Here is a 15,929-nt window from a genome sequence, read left to right as displayed (position 1 = left end):
TTATATTTAAGTTATGATTATAAAAATAATATACACTCATTGGTGAGAACTTCTAAGTTGCATAAGAGTGTAAGAGAAACTAATTAATTAATTAAAATTTAAGTTTATTCTCTTAACTGTTTTTTGAGTGGCTGTTATGTACCAAGTACTGAACTAAGTGTTGAGCATTTAGAGGTAAGTATAGAATCCTTGTTTCTTGCTTACAGTATAGAGGTTAATTATCAGAGAGTATAAATAATTGCTATTAATATTTTATATTATATCAACAGAGTTGAATAATATAACTTCAATAGAGTTTCTCATTATGCTTTTTCCCCACTTAATACAAGGATTAACTTTCATTAATTCATTACAATGTTGCCCAAACATAATTTTTCATGGCTGCCTCTGATAGAGCATCATAAATCATGCTTTCTATAACCTTTGCAATGAAGTTGATGTTTCAGGTATGTTCCAGTTTAACTATAACAAATAATACTATGAAAATATATTTATATATTTATTCATATTTTGATTGTCTCTTTATTATAAAATTCTAGAAGTAGAAAGCCTGAGGCATAAGTTACTGTATCAGTCAGAGTTCTGCAGAGAAACAGATTCAGTAGAATATCTATTTCTGTTTCTGTGGAGAACCAGAAAATATATGTGTTTTAGACACTTCTATATGTTTGAGACAATGGGGAGTTGTCTCACCTGATTAGGGAGGTTGAGAAGTCCCATAATCAGCCATCTAGAAGCTGGAGACCCAGGAAAGTGGTAGTCTATTTCAGTCCAAATCCAAAGGCCTGAAAATCAGGGAACAGATGGTGTAACTCCCACTCTGAGAGCAGGAGAGATTAGATGAGATGTCTTAGCTTACTCATGAGGCAAAGGAAATGGGGCAAATTCCCTCTTTCTCAGCCTTTTATGTTATTCAGACCATCAAAGGATTGAATGATACTCAGTTACAATGGGGAGGGCAATCTACTTTATGGAATTCACTAATTAAAATACTAATTTCATCTGTAAATACCCTAACAGACATACCCCATACCTCTGGATAACCTCTGGCCAGTCAAACTAACACATAAAATTAATCATTACACTAATAAACATTTTAAAATTCCTGATGTACGATGTCAAATTGACTTTCAGAAAGGTTTCAGCAAAATTACATGACTTCTAATTTTACATATAAGTTCCCATCTCATCAAATACTTGCAAATATTGAATACTATTCTACTTTACAATATTTAATGATTTCATACATATAAAATATCTCTTTATTATACTTTTGCTCTTTATGACTAATTAGTGGAATACTTTATGGTTATTAACCACTTGAATTTCCATTTTTATGACTTGTCTCATGAAAGGTCAGGTACAACATAGTGATTTTAAGACTGCACTTTGAGACCAACTCTCACCAGCTACACATCTACTAACAATACAAGGAAATTCCCATTTCTTCACATCCTTACAATGTTTGATTCTATTACGGGCACCTGGGTGTCTCAGTCAGTTAAGCATGTGCCTTTGGCTCAGGTCATAATCTTGGGGTCCTGGGATCCAGCCCTGCCTTGGACTTCCTGCTCAGTGGGTAACCTGCTTCTCCCTTTCCTTTGCCCACATGCTCATGAGCTCTCTTCAAATAAATAAATAAAATCTTTTTTAAAAAGTTTATTTCTATTAAACTTTTCTAATTTTTCTAATTGCCACTGAGTTTGCTTTCCTAGTTACTTCTGTGAATTTTTTTATAGCCTTCATCCATTTTTATTAATTTATTTGTTTTTCTTTTTCTATTTCATTTACTTTCATTTTTCTGTTTCACTTAAGTTTCTAATATTAAACTTTTGCCAATTTTGGGGTTGCAAATATGTCTTCATATAATTTTGTCTCTCATTGAATAAAAATCATTGTTTTTATCTGTTTAAGCCTATCTGGTTTTCTCTTTAATTTTTGTTTTTTACTTCTTTGGGCTTTATAAACACTTGTTAAAAATTCAAACCATGACCATAAATATACTGCCCTGTATTTTTTTCTATTAGTTGTAGGAATGTATTTATGCATCTATGTATCTTTCTTTCCATTATTTACATCATTTATCTATCTTTACATTTATACTTTTTTCTCCACATAGTAAACCATTGTTTTCCAATGTCATTTGCTTTAAAATTTATTATTCTCTATTGAATTTTGATAGTACATATAACAAGTTCTTTTTAATTTTTTTTTAATTTTTAATTTTTTAAAAGATTTCGTTTATTTATTCAGACATAGGGAGAAGGAGAAGCAGGCTCCATGCAGGGAGCCTGATGTGGGACTCGATCCCAGGTCTCCAGGGATAGCGCCAAACCGCTGAGCCAACAGGGATGACCGTGTTCTTTATTTTTTTTTTTAAGATTTTATTTATTTATTCATAAGAGATAGAGAGAGAGAAAGAGAGGCAGAGACACAGGCAGAGGGAGAAGCAGACTCCATGCAGGGAGCCCTATGTGTGACTCGATCCCAGGACTCCAGGATCACACCCTGGGCTGAAAGCAGACACTAAACTGCTGAGCTACCCAGGTGTCCCCATATGTCAGTTTCTTATATTTACATATCTCCCTCTCTATTCCGTTTCATTTGTCTGTTAGTAACATAATGTTTGTATTAATATGACAGTATAGTATGTCAAAATAGGCAAGATAAATGTTTCCCATCTCTTTACTCCTCTTTTCACAAACTTGAATTCAGTTTTCATGAACCTCCTGATGTATAGTCAAAGGTGTAACAAACTCAAAAATCTCACCAGGATCAATTCTGTCTTTTAAGAATAGACCCTTCTGCTGATTTTCTATGGAAATATCTTCAGTCTTCCACACATATGTAGCATTATCAGTCAGCTAGGGATTTGGATGAGTCTACACACAGATTATGGTTCTTGACCTTTCTGCAATTAACTTGATTCCAGAATTGTCCCCTTAAGTAAAATGTATAGACTCAAATGTAGGCTACATTAAATGTCAGCTTGTAAATGGGATAAAATTCTAAATGGGATAAAATTCTAAATAAATTTATTTTTGGAAGTTACTTTCAGTGAAACTATATATATATATATAAATATATATATATATATATATATATATACTATGAAATGGAAAATTATGCTATTAGTGTGCTTCAGAGATTTTTTTTTACGAAAATAAACTCTCCAGGACATAATCATCACAATTGTTAAGTATTCACAAGCTAATATCATCATTCTTACACATTGTTAATGCAGAGCTTTTGCAAGGTATTTAAAAGCCCAGGTCACCTTGTCAATGGTGGAAAATAGAGTATTACTTTGCCTCCCTGTGGATATATTTTCTATTAATTTTATTGGGGTTATATCTTCTGTCAAGTTTTTCATTGTAGACTTAACCTTTCTTTTCTTCACTTGGGATATATTTTCTTTTCCAGAGAAAATGGAAATCAACGATTTCAATTTGTCTTCATCTTGCTTCATACCAAAAAGTATTTAATCCTTGACTTTTACATTTATGAAATGGTGCAAAATAAAAGTCTCAAAAATGTCTTTATAATTTTGGAAATTGAATTTTAAGTGAATACTAAAATTAGAATAAAAGATCCTTATACAGCAGTGAAATACATATTATTTTAGTAAATTATTGAAAATTATTTTTCAGGGAACTATAATATATTGAGGATGATTAGATATTTGAAGTCAAAGAATAGAGAAGCAGCATTAAAGCATGGGTAGTGAATACTTCACAGATTTTAAACAAGATCGCTATAGGAACATACTGTGTTTTAAAAGGTATGGTGACTAGCACTGTTGTGAATTGGTTGTAAAGTGAGCAAGGCCAATTGAGAAATCTTGAAAAGATTGAAGAAAGAGATTTTGTGACAGGTGTTGCAGTGAGAATGTGAGTGAGATCTGGACAAAGATATCTAGGAAGCACTAGATAGCACATTAATAGCTCTAATGGTTGATTTAATGTTGGAAGGGTTAGGTGAGAAACAGGAGTAAATAATGGGAGACTCACAGGTGTGTGGCTGATTCAGCAGGGTTCCATGTTCTAAGATAGGAATGAGGAAAGTAGTATGTTTAGGAGTTAAGATGATGAGTTCTGTTTCCAGTAGTTTGAGTTCATCTGAATGCTAACTCAGTGAGATAGACACTAAGGAGCTAGAAATATGAACCAGGAAGTTATTCTGACATAAAGCTAGAAATATTTGGAAGTGAAACCACCATTATTTCTTACATACATGGAGTGTGTAAACCTCCATGATCTGACAACTAGCTAGATGTCTGACGTCATTTCATATAATTATTTTCTGTCACTAGGGCCAAACTTCTCTAGGTTTCTCCTTGCTTTAGAATATGCCAAGCTTTTATCCATTTTAGGGTTTTTGCCCTAGCTGCTCCTGCAACATAGATGTTCTTTACAGAAATTAAGTTTTGCCTCCCTTCCTATGCATTTCACCACCTATATTTACTGTAGTATTTCTATAGTACTGTACTATACTGCTATGTACTTTCTATCACTAGTAATTACAGTAGTACCTGGACTCAATACGTATGTGTTGAATGAAAGAATCTACATGTAAGTGTAGGAATGGACAAGATTAACCAAGCAGTGTTGAGAGAGAAAAAAAGAGGACCTGAGGTAGAACTGTAAGTAACACTGTCTCAGACATAATGAAACTTAATTAAATGCTTCCTATTGCCTTAAAAAGAGTAAAGCATTCAGATCGCAGTGTCCTCCTGGAGCCACTATTGCACTTAAACATATTTATATCTATGCTTTTGGGGTAGGGAAGGTCTTTAGATTTTGCATTCAGTCTCATACTGGGCCTGTTTATCAGCTATCCCCAATCCAACAGACATATTTTAAGCAAACAGTTGAGAATTTGTCATCTTCCCCAATGTGGTAAAGATAGGGATGAGCTAAAACACTTTTGAGACATGGTAATGATTAACCAAGTATGAAAGAAAAGTATGTTATCTATGGAAAAGACAATTCAATTAGAAATTGAGAACATGTTGTGGGGCTTGGGTGGCTCAGTAAGTTAAGTGCCAACTCTTGATTTTGGCTCAGGTCACGATCTCAGGGTCATGAGCTCAAGCCCTGGGTCAGGCTCTGTGCTCATTAGGAAATCTTGAGTTTCTCTCCATCTACCCTTCCCCCTGCTCATGTGTTCTCCCTCTCTCTTTCTCAAGTAAATAAATCAGTTACTTAAAAAAAGAAATTGAGAACATGTCTATAGAGTTTTGGTTAAAGAACAGGATTAATGATACATCTTTTGGAGTATACTTACTTAAAACCAAAATAATCCATGAGCTCTTGGAAGTGAGAATGTAAAATGACAAATGTATTAGCAAAAGACGAAAACACATTGTTTTCTGAGATCAAAGTGAAAAGGAGGAAAGTGGAGCAAGCCAGCAAAGGGACATAGGAAAAAAAAAAGTTAAGAGAAGGGTCATAAAAAAAGTAGGACAGATATGGAATGAAAGTTGATTTCAGTAAGTAGGTGAAGATTAAAAAAGAAAAATCAAATGTAGTAGGAGGCCTTAAAAAATGAGTATACAGAAATAGCCATGAGATTTTATAATTAAGAAATGCTGGAAATAATTTCATTACAGTGATAGGCTTAGAAGTCAGTATATGGTTAAGCAAGACAGTGGTAGAAATAATATGTTGGCCGTGGTTGCTAATTATCCACTGCAAAGGTTTTGTACCATTGCTGAAAGCAGAAAAACAGATTGTTTGGGAAGACATATGTTAGGATAAAATGAAGTACTTTTTGTTCCTTTTGGTTTTTTCAGAATAGTCAAGCCCTGTGCAAGATAGAGAAGAATGAGTGCAGTTGAAGAGGCATGTGGCGCTAGACAGAAAGAATAAATTTAGAAGCAAAGTTCTAGAATAGGTAAATGATAATAACTAGGATTTAGGAAGAAAAGACATCTTTAATGAGTGTGAATATTTTTTCCCCTTAAGATAAAGAAGGTAAGAAAGTACAGATAAAGCTATATGCGATTAGAGGTAGACATAAGCTAGAGGAGAGACAGGACTGGAAGCTGAAGGAAACTACCAACTCTTGTAGTGATTTGACTAGCTAATGATTCGCTAAGTAAAAGAGCTTCCAGGAAAGTCTTAGATATAGTTGGACAGAATAACATTTTTTTAAAAAATCTCTCTGAATTACCAATGGTAGGCACACTCCTAGGACCCACAACATTTGTCATGGTCCCTGTCTACCCTGGTTGAGTTAACACTACCTGGTAGGAGATGTTTGTATCAGGGGTTAGAGTAGAAGAATTAAAGGAGAGACATGAGACAATTTGGGGCATGGGTTGCTGACCCTCTCATGCACTGAACTGCAATATATCATAATGAAAAGTGGCCCACGGTTTAGACAGTAAAACTAATTAAAACATAACAAAAAACAAGGAATACACAATGCTGCAGAATTCCAGTTCCTTAATGGTAAAATAGAATAATATTTGTCAATTATCAAAGAAGTAAAACCTTGAGTTTAACTCATTAGAGTTGAAATGAATTTTACCATCTATTATTTAAGAAAACAGGAAAAAGAAACATACCAAAGAATGGTGATAAAGGTGAAAGGGGCAATACATTTTTTTTTTTTTGGAATAACCAACTCATTATCTGAAAATAATTAAACGAAATTTGATATTAAATTAGTAATATCTGTTTTCTTTTCAGCAACCAACTCCTTCGCTATGAACATATACTGAGCAATCCATTCAGATCAGTGAGAATTGAAATACAGATGCTTCCTAAATAGCAACTTACCAATTTTTTGACCTTATAATGGTATGAAAGTGATATACATTCAGTAGAAACCATACTTTGAATTTTGAATTTTGATCTTTGTGAATACTATGTGATATGACACTCTCCAATGATGCTGGGCAGTGGCAGTGAGCCATAGCTCCCAGTCAGTGTTGAGAACTCGAAGGTAAGCAACAAATACATTTACAACCATTCTGTATCCATACACCCATTCTCTCTTTCACTTTCAGTGCAGTATTTAATAAATGACATGAGCTACTCAATGCTTTATTATAAAAATAAGCTTTATGTTAGATGACTTTGCCCAACTAGAGGCTAATATAAGTGTTCTGAGCACATTTAAGTTAGGCTAAGCTAACCTACGATGTTCAGTAAGCTAGGTGTATTAAATGCATTTTTGATTTATAATATTTTCTTTTTTAAAAGATTTTATTTATTTATTTGGGAGGGGGAGCAGAGCAGGAGTGTCAAGCAGACTCTGTGCTAAGCATGAAGTCCAACTTGTGGCCCTGAGATCATGACCTGAGTTGAAACCAAGAGTCAGACACTTAACTGACGAAGCTACCCAGGCACCCTTCAATTTACAGCATTTTCAAATTATAACGTGTAATCCATTGTAAGTCAAGGAAGATCTGTACTCACATTTATAACTAAGACCATTTTCAGTTTTTACCACAAACTAAATATCGAGTATTCAAATTATAAGAGCTCAGCAGCTTGCCTGTCATAAAAACCTTGTTTACTACTGGTTGTACTAATGTTTAGAAGATTTTCAAACATGCTATTCTTCTTGGATCATTTGTGTATGTCTCTAACCTATTTCCAAATAATTTTCTTTTTTCCTTTATGTTAAATTACAAAGCAAGTAGCTTTCATTAATTGTTTAGAGATTAGCATAAACTCTTTGAAACCGTTAGTAAATTGCCAGTGATGATCTATAAATCCCCAAGTCTCAGGTTAAATAACAAGCATTTATTTCTTCTACCTTTCTGTCTCCACTCTAACACTAGATAACACACAGCAACTATTTTGTTGTCTTCTGTCAGGAAAGCTATACCAACATGATTAAAATGGCACACCAAGCTCTGTTATCAATTATACCAATTAAGGTCAAATAGAACAGAACAGCCATCTTTGTGGAAAACAATATGAGCAATATAAACTGTTATTAATTTAAAGACATCATATGTACCTATGACAGCTTCTTCAGAAGTTACCATTCATTATTTCTAGACAGTCACCTATAATCACATCTCCAAAATCCACATATTTTGTGTACCTTGAATCATGGGTAAAAATAGGTCCCAGTGAAAATCAGCGTTTGCCAAATGGAAAGCTCTCCTGACATCTTCACTGAAAAAGTTGTAGGAGTTGTTCTCTTTCTTTTTAAATGACAGACTTAGAAAAAAATTATAAATGCTGTCTTTTGGGGGAAAAGGGGACCAATTTCAACCTCTTCACAAGAAGTTGAAATAATAATTATAATTGTATATCTAAAATACGCTATGTAATTTTTTTTCTTTTAAAATGATATTTTCATTTTTGGCTATAAAGTGGAATTATTTTTGCTAAGAAGTTAGTTATTCTACAGTCAGGGTAATTCATGCTAACTCCTGTATCAACACCACTACCCAAAATCCAGAAGTCTCAGTGACTGAATGCGGTAAAGTCTATCTGCTCTTTCCTTCCTGAGTGGTTTGCCTACAAGCAGTGACAGCAGACTCCTACTATCTTCTAAAGCTTCCATATTCATCTTAGAGAAGTAAATAAGGGTGGAGGATCAAGCAGGAGGTTTTTTGTTTTTTATTTTGTTTTGTTTTTAAGATTTTTAATTTATTCATTCATGAGACACATAGAAAGAGAAGCAGAGACATAAGCAGAGGGAGAAAAAAGCTTCCTGCAAGGAGCACGATGCACAACTAGATCCTGGATTCCAGGATCACGCCCTGAGCCAAAGGTAGACGCTCAACCGCTGAGCCACCCAGGCATCCTAGGCAGGAGGTTTTATAGACAAAAGTTAGTCATATGATTTCAAACTAGTTAAAATGGGGATTGAAATACATAGCTTTAGCTGTGCATCTAGGAGGAATTGGAAATGGTTTAATAAGTATATATCAATATCTCCTTTACAGACTACTTTCTGGTCACCGAGTATTCCATTCACACTATCTCCTGTATTCTCAACTTCCCAAATGAATAACCCCCAATCTCATCCAGTAACAACATTTGGCTTATGTTCTGAGATCTTTGGATGATGACAGTTGTCTTTATCAGATCTATATATACACCCATATCCATGGTTCTGAAATCTGAAAACTTAAAAAAAAAGTCATGTTTTCTGCCCTGGAATCCTCCAAATACAATATTTATGAACAGAAACAAGAAAATCTCAATAGCTTCTGTTTGGAAATGGGAGAATAGAAGGCACATAGAAATCTTTGATTCATGATATTTATGGAATCCAGCTAGGCAGATATTGTAAAGTCCTACTTCTTGGAGTAAAAAAGAAAGATCCTCAATTTGGCCTGGTTATCTCACTAGAAAGAACTACTTTTTTAAGAAAACCAAATTCATAAAGGTTGTTACTTCTTATTCTCCATGGCCATCTGTAAAGTCCTTTCTTGGCTATTCAATTTACAGAACCAATCTCATGTTCATGGAAATATGAGTGTCCAAAAGAATTTTTAGGAATTACAGAGTCAAAGGGGCACCTGAGTGACTCAGTCGGTTAAGCATCTGCCTTTGGCTCAGGTCATGATGCCAGGGTCCTGAGATTGAGCCCCATATCAAGCTCCCTGCTCAAGGGGTGCCTGCTTCTCAACCTCTTCCTCTGCCACTCCCCCAGCTTGTGTTCTTCCCAAATAAATAAATAAATACATACCAGATACATACATACATACATACATACATCTTTAAAAAAAAGAATTACAGAGTCAAATACTTCTAATATGGACTTGTGTCTATTTGGCAATATAATTCTTTTAAAAACTTGGAAAAAATATTAGCTTCCAGTCAACTTCAAGTGCAAGTAGCTAAAACTATCGGACTTTGTTCTCAAATATGTTTCATTTCTTTGCTACCTTGCTGTCATGTCTCTGTATTCAACTTCAACTCAGATAATTTTGAGGTTGTCAAGCTTGAGTGAGTAGAGCTTGCCCTTTCTTTGATCTTTGGCACAAATCTTAGTCACTCTGTGCACCTGAGAAATCTCAGTAGGTCTTGGTTTTCCAGTTTTTCAAAGACTATCTCTTGCTTATTTTTCTGAACTTCTGTATTCCTTTTCAGTTCTGCATTAAATCTGCTAATTATTTTCTGAGCTCATCTCTTTCTTGTAATACTTTGCTGAAACCATCAATAACAATAATACGTATTACTAACATGAATATTCCAACCATCTCTAGAACTAAAAGCTCAGTAAGCATTGGACTGTCCTCCAAGCTACCACAGGAGCACAGGTGACAGTTTTTAAATGTCCTTTCATTGCAATCACCAATCGACCAACCTGCTTTATCCACATTCTTAATATCTGCTGCCCAACAACTAAGCTAATGTTACATATTGTAGTTTTTGTTACATCAACCTCAAATTTTGAGGTGCTGTTTTTTTTTGTATTAGTCAGTGTAATTAAAGCTAGCTGCTACAATAAGTAATCACACAACTTTTGTGCTATTTTCACTTATGCAAAGTCAGTGGATGTTCATAATTGCATAATTTTCCTGATAATTTTTCATACAAAAAGTGATTAAAGGGTGGCTCCTTGGTGACTCAGTCAGTTAAGTGACCAACTCTTGATTTGGGCTCAGGTCATGATCTCAGGGTCATAAGATCGAGCCCCCCCCCCCCCCCCCAAATCTGGCTCTGTGCTCCATGCAGAGTTTGCTTGTCCCTCTCACTCTGCTCCCCCAGAGAGAGAGTAGAAACTTTTTCTCTCTCCCAAATAAATAAAATTTTAAAAGTGATTTAGGGATTCAGCACCCTTGCATGTAGTAACCCCATAATCTTTAAATATGACATACAATATGAGCAATTGCTACAGAGTGTTTAGAGATAAGCCTGGAAGCCTATATTTCATTTTTCAGTCATATGTTCTCAATGTAAATGCAAAGGCTATAAAATATAGGTTAACTATGAACCAGGAAAAAAGCACTTTAATAGTAAACAACTGAAAAAGGAAAACATAATGAAGCAGAATAAAACATTAATAACCCAGTGGAAAAATGCTATTTATTTTCTTTTTCTGTAACTTAACTTTTTTTTTAAAAAATTCACTTACAACTCAGAAACTATTTTCAAGCTATGAAACTATTTCAAGTCATGAATAGTCAATGTGTAAGGTTTTCATGTATAATAAGTATTGTTTACTGACACATTTTAAAATGTAAATGCTTATTAGAGTAGAGAATATTGGCCCATTAGTTGTATTATTTTCTACATCCCAATTCTTGTTTCCCAAACAAGTAAAAGTACGTGCCAAATTTGAAACACATTATCATGGAAAGCTTAATGTGGAAATAGTGCATGGCCACTTATGGCTGAAGATGGAGGTTTAATTAGGGCATCTCTGATGTTCTTTTTACTGTTAACATTTTATCAAATGTGACACCTTAAATTTAGGCGAGTCATATTAGGCTAGTATTTTAATGTTCACAAAACTTCACACCCTCTCTCCATTCAGTAAATGTAATCAAAATTAGTTTTCTGATGATATTTTCAAAGAACAAAAAACTAATACAGAAATTAAAATGAAAAAGCCTTTAAGGAAATTTTTGTTCTGATTTGTAAAACATATGTTCATAAGAGAAAAAATTAACAAAAGGAAGCATAAAGAAGAAACAAAATCTTCAAAGACATTTTCACCCCAAAGTAGATAAATTCTTTCCATTTTATTATTTTTCTTTTGTATCTGCATATGTTTTATAATAAATGTGATTTTGTAAATATGCAGTTTAGTTTTTAATTTTCAGTAAGTATTTCTACATAATTAAATAGTGTACGAATACATTATTTAAATGTATGCATAATATTACAACATATAGATGTCACATTATTTATTTAATCAATCTCCTAGTAAATATTTAGGCAATTTACATTTCTTTTACTGACACGAATATATCTGTAAAAATATCTTATACATAAATCTTTATATATATCTCTCTGAAGTATTTAGGATATATTAATGTTTTTGAGGCTTTTGAACACGTAAAATTGTGCCCCTCTGAAAAATGTATGAATTTATATTTATATATAACAGCGTGCCTATTCCATCATTCCTACTTCACTAATTATTGTTATAATTTTATTTATTTACGTTTTTAAAGATTATTTATTTATTTATTCATAGAGACATACACAGAGAGAGAGGCAGAGGGAAAAGCAGGCTCCATGCAGGGAGCCTGACGTGGGACTCGATCCAGGGTCTCCAGGATCACGCCCTAGGCTGCAGGCGGCGCTAAACCGCTGCGCCACCGGGGCTGCCCTTGTTATAATTTTCTAAATTTTGTCAATTTGATAGTTGGATAGTTCTTAAGATGGTCATTTGATTTCCTGTGACATTAATATTTTTGTATGCTGTCCATATTCTAGTATATGCATGTGTGCTGTACAAAAGGCTTGATAATGCCTTTTCTTCATTAAATTTTTACTATTAATTTTTTACCAGTTATAAGACGTAGTGCCATATACTGGGAATCATAGTTGTGAACAAGACAGGTGATATTTCTGTCTTTATGAAGCTTAGAATTAACAAAATAAATGACATTAAATATGCATGAGTGAAACTCTCTTCTATTAGCTCTGCATAAATGCCTCTCCAATTTAATCAACATCCTTCATTCCTACAGCAAAACATAGCAACTTATATCTGTAGGCATCTCAACTCTTGTGGCTAGGAACCTACTATTGGCAAGAAAGTGTATTTCTGCTCCTTTACTTGGGTTATATGCCTACCAAGACTCAAATGAGTGTAATCACATATTTGTTTGACTTATGTTCTTGTTATGGTAATTTTGTACTTTTCTGAATATCATATAGACTAAGTAACTTTGTATACAAAATAAATATGGCTTTGTTTCCATATAATTTGGTTTAATATTTAGTTGCTAAAGGTACTACTATTACATTATGTAAAAATGATTGAAAAATAGTGAATGTTAGAAAACATATGCACTTAGGATTTCCTGATTTAAATTTTTCTTCCACCTAAAATTAAAAAAAAAAAATCCTGGAATACAGGATATTCACAACGAATGTTTTTAGTTTTAAAGACTGAATAGAACTCTGATCAGCAGACTGTCATCAAAAGAAAAAGACTTAGCTATAAACAGAAGAAAAAAGAATACATGTGTACTTTTATGGTTCATGTCAAAACGAATGTCTAATACATGCATATATGGTTGTTCATATAGTTTATTCCACTGTTTATTTTCAATTAATCAAAGTGATAACAGGTTTTTATTTGAAATTAAATGACAAAATAAATGATGATGATAGGTATGAGAAATAAGGAAAAATTACAAAATAATTTTCCTTAGGAAATATGACTTGTTTTTGTATGATTTTTGATAGATTTTTCTAAGACTAATTTAAACTTCAGTCGCTCATAATAGGAAGATCTTGAGCTAGATCTTAGAAACAGGTGAAGTCAGCACAACTAAAAGAAGTGCTTCTAAAAAAAAAAGTGCTTCTAGGGAAGTTTTGCTAGGACCACATTATTTTTTTTTCTTCTTAAACTAAGGGAACTAATGGACATTTTTATTTTTAACTATTATTATTTACATGCCTTTGTATATTTTAAAAATTGTTTTTATAAAGAGCAATCTATTGTAAAATTATAGGATTATGTTTTCCATGCCCTGGATAATATATTTAACTTTACTTTTTTCACATAAACATTTTTGGGGGACTGTTAGTCACTACAGTTTGCTTAGGTGATACAAATAAATTTATGTTTGAGCCCTTTTAAGTGTTTTTGAAAGTTTCTTGTTTACCTTTAATTCAGCCATAGAGTTTAGGGCGAGTGTAATTTTGCTTACAGTAGATTCAATGGGTACAGACAGGATCAAATTGTAAACATTTTGAGGCAGAAATGCCTTAGCACAAAGTGTTGAACATGCTTTGAATTGTATATAGTGATATACTGTATCTCTACAGAACTGTCAGGATGAAGAAAAGAAGTGTTGCAACAGTTATAAACATATCATATACAGACATTTATTCAGACAAATAGAGATGTAGCTGGGTGTCATTTTAAAGCTCAACTATTTATGCTCTTGGCAGATAGTTGAAAACAGAATACATTTGTAGCTCAGAGTTTAAAAAAATGTAAAAACAACCAACAAAGGGCATTGCCAGTGGTCAGTGTATCAGGATTAGCATAAGTATGTGAAATACTGATAGTTCTGGTTATTTTTTTACTTCACATTTAATCATTATTAATAAAAGCTAGAGTACTGAAGAAACAGCTTGTTCCATTGAGATGGACATTTAAACCTTTTTTTCATTTTCCCATTTTCCATCTCATTCTTATAGAATGTATAATGATTTTTTAAACCGAAATTCATACAGCATTTTTAAAAAGGAAAAATAATTCTAAAGAGGTTAAGGAAATTGGTTATATATGTAATTTCCACTTCTGCCCATGAGAGACAGCTTATTGGATACCTCTCCCACTGTCAACCATTCTAAGACCAGGCAAAACAGATGTTCAGAACTTGAAAAACAGATAGCACAGGACTTTAAGAAACAAAAGAGATGAACATCACAATTGGATCTGTTTTCTGCTTGGAGAAACTTTCCTGATCATGGGACAGAGAGATAGAATCCAAGTAAAAGCATGCTGGCCTCACTGTGCTGAAGAAGCAAAGATAAGAGTTTGACAATGATGAGGTGGTTAGAATTGGTCCTGCAGAGTGCATAAAGCAAAAAGCTCCAGGGCTCTGCAGAGGAGTTCTCTTATGTCTTTTGCTGAAGATTGAACTGCATATGCCTCAGGTAATATTCTGCAAGGTTTTGCTTAGGAAAAAAAAAAAACTGAACAACTAGAGAACACACCAGGTATAGCAAACCAAATTTCATGTGAACACTCTAGTCAGTTCATTGAGATTTCAGAAAAGACACACAATCCAGAAAAGCCTTTGTGGAAGGGCTTCTATAGTCCTAGAATTAAGGTTACTCTAGAACTACAATAAAAAACGAACAAACTGAAAAACACGACTGGAGATAATCAAGATGATGTATCAGTGGGTTAATTGCTTTCCAGAAAAACAAGCCAAAACAAAAACTCAATACTTTAAGGAAACACAAAAATCAATTTGTCAACAATAAACACTATGCAGAATATATAATAAATATTTACTAGATATCTGAAAGAACAGCAAAATGTGATTCAAAACCAAACAAGAAAAACAATCATTAGAAACAGAGATGACATGTCAGAATTAACTTCTTCAATAGTTTATTTTGCAGTTTTAAATAAAAGCATAAAGAAAAATCTAACTGTAATGAATGATAGAGGGAAATCGCAATAGAGAAATGATAATTATAAAAAAGAACTGAATGAAAATTCTAGCACTGAAAACTACAATCTATCCAAACTTTTTAAAAATACAAGAAAGTACTGGATGGCTTAATAGGATATTGTAAAATGCATTATCAATCAACTTGAAGATGGAAAAATAGAAATCACTGAAACTGAGGCACACAGAAAACAAATTAGAGAAAATTAAAAGACACTCATACGCCTGTGTGACAATAATGTCAAGCAGTAGAATCCCATAACAGATAGAAAGTCAATGGGGTAAGTAAATAAATAGTGGCCTAGCATTTTTTTTGACTAAAAAAAAAATCAACCTGTAGATTTAAGAATCTCCACAATCCCTAAGCAAGGTAAAGGAAAAAAAAAAAAGCCACACAAAAATACAACATGGTCAAACTGCTGTAGACCAAATATAAAGGACTTTTTAAAAGCAGACAGAAGGGGATACCATACTACTTCCAGAGAAACTATAACTATGGCCTCATATTTTTCATAAAAAACAACTAGTGAAGTAAATTATTAAAAGGCAAAATTTTAAAAAATTGTTGAAATAGAACTCAAAGTCCAGAAATCAGTGTCCTTCAAATACCATTCAAAAACACAGACAACAT

General features: G+C 33.3%; 1 protein-coding gene and 1 long non-coding RNA gene across 6 annotated transcripts in view; one reads left to right on the top strand and one right to left on the bottom strand.

Annotated features, from left to right (window-relative positions):
- MGAT4C (MGAT4 family member C) overlaps positions 1-15,929 on the top strand; it is a 717,101-nt gene that overhangs the window by 450,415 nt on the left and 250,757 nt on the right. The gene's annotated exons all lie outside the window — the stretch shown is intronic.
- LOC112654325 (uncharacterized) overlaps positions 1-15,929 on the bottom strand; it is a 40,798-nt gene that overhangs the window by 1,883 nt on the left and 22,986 nt on the right. Inside the window, exon 5 of the long non-coding RNA XR_003132924.3 lies at positions 694-785. This is a non-coding gene — a long non-coding RNA (uncharacterized LOC112654325). The remainder of the gene's footprint in view (positions 1-693; positions 786-15,929) is intronic.

This window comes from Canis lupus, chromosome 15 (assembly GCF_003254725.2).
Source record: "Canis lupus dingo isolate Sandy chromosome 15, ASM325472v2, whole genome shotgun sequence".
Classification (NCBI taxonomy): Eukaryota; Metazoa; Chordata; class Mammalia; order Carnivora; family Canidae; genus Canis; species Canis lupus.
This window is presented reverse-complemented; position numbering and strand designations above follow the sequence as displayed.